We start from the raw sequence: 6,000 nt of genomic DNA on the forward strand, positions 1-6,000 counted from the left end.
GTGGGCCAGACCATACAATAGACATGTACAAACCATATATTCAACACCCCCCGCAGTCGAAGCGTCGCCGGAGACGCAAAGACTGGACCTGAACTCCTCGAAAACAGAAGTAGGCAGTCCTTTTGTCATAACATCGGCAAACTGTTGCGCCGTCGGGACGTGGAGGACCCGGATGCGCCCAAGGGCCACCTGCTCGCGAACGAAGTGTATGTCGAGCTCAATGTGCTTCGTTCGTCGATGATGGACCGGGTTGGCGGAGAGGTACACGGCGGAGACGTTGTCACAGTAGACGAGCGTGGCCTTGTGAACATCACAAAGCAACTCCTGGAGCAGCTGATGAAGCCAAGAGCATTCAGCAACGGCATTAGCCACTGCCCGATACTCTGCCTCGGCACTCGAGCGAGAGACTGTGGGCTGTCGCTTGGAAGACCGAGAGATCAGGGACGACCCAAGGTAGACACAGTACCCCGAAGTGGAGCGCCGTGTGTCCGGGCAGCCAGCCCAGTCTGCATCAGAGTAGGCGATGAAGTCGGTGGAGGCGGAGGCCGTCAGTGTAAGTCCCATGGAAAGGGTGCCGCGTATGTAACGGAGGATACGCTTCACCAAGGTCCAGTGAGAATCACGCGGAGCATGCATGTGAAGGCAGACTTGCTGAACAGCATACTGCAAGTCGGGGCGCGTCAGAGTGAGGTACTGCAAGGCACCCACAATGGAGCGATAGAAGGCCGCGTCGGATGCGGGAGAGCCCTCCAGAGCTGAAACCTTGGCCTTGGTGTCAACAGGCGTGGGAGCAGGCTTGCAATTAAGCATGCCGGTACGATCGAGAAGCTCATGGGCGTAATGCTGCTGGTGCAGAAAGAACCCATCTGGCCGTCGAACCACCTAAATGCCGAGGAAGTAGTGAAGGGGCCCCAAATCCTTCAGGGCAAACTCATCGCGAAGACGAGCAGTAAGCCGCTGGAGAAGTGCGACAGTGGATGCCGTCAGGATGATGTCGTCGACATAGAGCAACAAGTAGGCAGTGTCAACCCCGTGATGATACACGAAGAGGGACGCATCGGAGCGGGTCGACGTAAATCCGAGCGTCTGCAGAAAGCCAGTGATGCGCTGGTACCAGGCCCGAGGCGCCTGCTTCAACCCGTAAAGCGAACGGGAGAGCAAGCACACATGATCCGGCTGTGTGGCGTCGACGAAGCCGGTGGGCTGCTCACAGAACACCTGCTCGGCGAGGTGGCCGTGCAAGAAGGCGTTGGAGACGTCCAACTGATGCACAGGCCAAGCTCGAGAGACGGCCAGCTGAAGCACGGTGCGGATCGTGCCCGGTTTAACAACCGGAGCAAAGGTGTCGGTGAAGTCCACACCCGCACGTTGCCGGAAGCCTCGAACCACCCAGCGAGCTTTGTAGCGCTCGAGAGTCCCGTCTGGGTGAGTCTTATGCCAAAAGACCCACTTCCCCGTGATGATGTTGGCACGAGGCGGTCGAGGGACAAGCTGCCAAGTGCGGTTCCGTTGGAGCGCATCGAACTCTTCCTGCATCGCAGCGAGCCAATGAGGGTCCCGAAGGGCGGCTCGAGCTGACGATGGGAGAGGGGACGGCTCAGAGGCGGAAGCAGCGAGAAGATACTCATCGCTGGTGTACCGCGTACTCGGGCGGAAGGTACCGGCCCGAGAGCGAGTCATCGGGCGAGGCAGCAAGTCCGGGGCGACGGGCGATGACGAAGAAGAGCCCGCCGCCGCTGAAGTCGCGGGCGAGGCCGCGGGCGAGGCCGCTGGCGAGGCCGCCGGCGAGGGCGTCACGGGCGAGGCGGCCGGCGAGGGCGCGGGGAGCGCCGAGGAGTCCCGCGCCGAGGACGGCGCGAGGGGTGTCGCGGGCGCCGGGAGGGGTGCAGCCCCTAATGGAGCCAGCCGGGGAGGAACTCGACCCGGGGCACGGGGGGCACCCTCAAAGCCAGGAGGTGGCCCGAGAGAAGCACTCGAGCGGCCGTCGCCAGGAGCGGGCAAGGCCGCAACATCCGAAGGTACCTGCTGAAACGGAAAAACCATCTCATCAAAGTAAACGTGTCGGGAAGTGATGACCCGATGGGAGATAGGACCATAGCAGCGGTAGCCTTTGGCGTTGGGGGGATAGCCGAGAAAAATGCAGGCCACGGACCGTGGTGCGAGCTTATGAGGAGTAGTGGAAGCGATGCTAGGGTAGCATAAGCAACCGAAGATGCGAAGCTCGGTGTAGGAGGGTGGCGTGCCGAACAAGAGATGATGAGGAGCAAAGTTCCCGCGAGTGCGACAGGGACGGATGTTGAGGAGTAGTGATGCTGTGGCGAGCGCGTCAGGCCAGAAACGTGGTGGCACGTTGGCGTGAAAGAGGAGGGTGCGAACGCAGTCATTAAGAGTGCGAAGCACGCGCTCCGCGCGGCCATTTTGTTGCGAAGTGTACGGGCAAGTGAGACGAAAAATCGTGCCGTGTGTGGCGAGAAGGTTGCGGATCGCAAGATTATCAAACTCCTTCCCGTTGTCTGTTTGCAACGCATGAATGGGACGACTAAACTGCGTGGCGACATAGGAGTAGAAAGCGGTGAGAGTGGCAACAGAATCCGACTTTCGCCGCAACGGGAAGGTCCACACATATTGCGAAAAATCATCAAGAATAACAAGATAATAAAGATAGCCCGTGTTACTAGCAACAGGAGATGTCCAAACATCACTATGAATCAACTCAAATGGGTATGAAGCAACATGCGAGGAAGTGCTAAAGGGTAAACGAGTATGTTTGCCGAGACGACAAGCATGACAAGTGTGATCGTCGATCTTATTACACGTGAATGAAAAACTACGAAGAATATGACGAAGGGTGGCGGTGCTGGGATGACCGAGACGGGCGTGCCAAAGGTCCACTCCGGCGGAGAGCGCCATGGGTGCAGCGACGGAGGATGTGGATGAGTGGACCGGGTAGAGCTCGTCGGGGCTGTCACATCGGTGGAGCACCATCCGGGTACGGGCATCCTTAACAGAAAAGCCAAACATGTCAAATTCAACGGTGACAGGATTTTCACGTGTTAGAGAACGAACATAAACTAGATTTTTAATGATGTTAGGGGAAACAAGAACATTAGAAAGATATAATGGAAGGGAGTTAGAAGGAAAAGCAGCATGGCCGACATGAGTGATGGGCATGGAAGAGCCGTCGCCCACGGTAATGCGAGCAGCAGTGCGAACGGGATGAGCGGTAAGAAGGTTACCGGGGTTGGCGGCCATGTGAGCCATGGCTCCGGTGTCCATGTACCAGTCGCCACCGCCAGTGTACTGCTGTGGCATGGGGGCGGTGTGGAGGGCCGCTAACAGCGCGGGGTCCCAGGGCGCCGGCGGGAGGGCCGGGGCCGACGGCAGAGGCTACGGTGGCGGCGCCGTGAACCCACCGGCCGAGGGCAGGCCATAGGCCGCCGAGGGGCCGTAGAGCGGCGCCGGCGGATATGCCTGAGGGGCCGCGTACATAGCCTGATGAGGGGCTGAACGGGCGCCAAAGACACGTACCGGGGACGGGGGCACGCGGAATAGGCATGGAGTATGCGTGTACCACCCCCGTCCAGGGGTTCTGGCCGGCCTGCCAGGGCGCCGGCGGGAGCTGGTGCTGCGGCGGGCGCGGCGCCCCGCCCTGTGTAGCCGGCTGCTGGTGCTGATTGCGGCCTCCTCGGCCGCGACGCCCGCCCCGGCGCTGCTGCTGCTCGGCGGGGGGCGGCGGAGGGGCCTGGGGCGCCACGGGGTAGGGGAACCCGGGTGGCGGCGGCGCATGGGCGGGCCGTGGCGGGGGAGCCGGAGCGGTGGGCGGCGCACCGCCACGGGTCCCGGCGGTGAGAGCCGTGTGGGTGGCCCAGGTGCGCGACATCCGCATCCTTCTCTCCTCCAGCTTTAGGTACGCGACGATCTTGGGGAAGATCGGGTTGGTGATGAGGGGGATGTTGGAGGTGGCGTTCCCAAAGTCCTCGTTCAGGCCGGCGATGAGAGTGCTGAGGAGAAGCTCATCGGAGACCTTCTCGCCGAGGTCACGGAGCTCGTCGACAAGCTTCTTGAGGCGCATGCAATAATCGTCCACCGACGAGTCAAGCTGCTGGCACCCAAAAAACTCACCGTGCAAAAAAACCTTGCGTTGGAGCGCGTTGTCGGTGAAGAGGCCGTTGAGTTTAGTCCAAACGGCGTGAGCGTCATCCTCGGCGGAAACCACCGTGTGAAAGAGGTCCTTCGAGATGGTGGTGTAGAACCAGCGGATGAGGGTAGCGTCGATGGACGTCCACTCCTCGTCGTCCTCCATGAAGCGGGAGTCCACGGAGCCATCGATGTGATCCCGGAGATTGTACTCACGGAACACAAGGGAGAAGTACGTCTTCCAGGCATAGTAGGTGGAGGTGAGATGATCGAGAACGACCGGAACCCGAGCAAGGATGTTGAGATCGCGGATTACGACAGGATCGGGGCCTTCGAAGGGGTTGGTGCGGCGGCTGCGGGTGGTACCGGAGGAACCGGGGGAGGCCATGGTCAGAGGGGAGGCGGCGGCGTGTGTGGCGGCGCGGCGGCTAGCGGAAGGCGGCGCGGCAGGTGGCGGCGCGACGGGGTTGCGGGCGGAAGCGTGAGGCGGCGGCGGCACACGGGGGGCGGCGGCGCGGCGGCGGGGAGGCGCGGCCGCGGGGGCGGCCCGAAGTGGCGGCGGCGGCGGGTAGCGGCGGCGGCGATGGGATCGCGGCGGCGGCTTGTAGTTAGGGTTTTAGGATCCTAGGTATGATACCATGTTGGAAACGATTATTTAGGTAATGCTACTCGATGTATTGATCGGTGCATAGCGCACGTATATATGGAGTACAAGGTGGGCCTCTACCTCAACTATACAAAAACTAAGAGGTGAACCAGACCATACAATAGACATGTACAAACCATATATTCAACAATATCAACATATCCCATATCCATGTAAAGTACGGCCGAGGGTGGGGGGCGGGGGGGCGTTTGCCCCCTGTCCATGTTGGTTTTATGTCTACGAATCATTTTTTATAATTTATTTAAGTATGCTGGCACAACTTTTTTCATGGCCTAAGGTCATCCCTGACAATATCATTTTCTGTGAAAACTGTCAACCTAGAGACCCTAAAAGAACATCAACTGATTCATCGCCCCCATGGCATCGCCCTCCACGCACACGAACACGCGCACCATGGTGGCGAAAAGCTTCAGAGCATTGGATGTGGTGGTGTTGGCGAAAAGCTACAGAGCTTTGGGTGTGGTGCTGAAGATGTGAATAGTGTAGACGAGTCGATGGACGAGGCGCGTAATTTATAGAGTGAATTCCACTTTTTATCTTGTAGTTGTACATTTGTGACACATATTACCCCATTTAGCGGAAATTTTATCGAAATATCAGATTTTGGAGACTTTTAACACGGTTTTACCCCAGTTTTACATTTTCTTTGTTTATGGTCGATAGGATCGGCATGTTGCGTCATTGATTCGTAAAAAAATCTGTAAGAATCGGAGGGCATCATTGGCGATCTTGTCCAAGCTTCTCTTGTCTATCTGTTCCATTCCTTGTGGCCGCCCACATATTTTTGGATCCGGAGCATCACCTCACACCTTACCTGATGGACACGCATCAGAAAACAAGGGTCCAAAGCTTTCAAAAGGGGTATTCTAGACGAATTTTCACTCGACGGGGTAATTAGTGTCACAAATGTACAAATATGGGGTAAAAAGTGGAATTCACTCTAATTTATAAGTCATGGCTCACTTTTTTAGAGAGACGATTGGCTTAGTTTGGGTAGACCAGTTATGTGCTCGACCAGTGTCCGTTTAGGCCTAGTTTGGGAGTAATTTAGTGCGTTTGGCAAGCACGTTCTAGATAGCTAGGTGAACATTAAAAGAAAAATTTCCGATCTATTCACCTTAAATCATGATAGTATAGTGAACACTAAAAATAATGAAAATTATATGTATATCCGTAGACCACCTAGCGACGACTAC

Source organism: Triticum urartu, chromosome 7A (genome assembly GCF_056163025.1).
Source record: "Triticum urartu cultivar PI428250 chromosome 7A, HENAU_Tu73, whole genome shotgun sequence".
Lineage (NCBI taxonomy): Eukaryota > Viridiplantae > Streptophyta > Magnoliopsida > Poales > Poaceae > Triticum > Triticum urartu.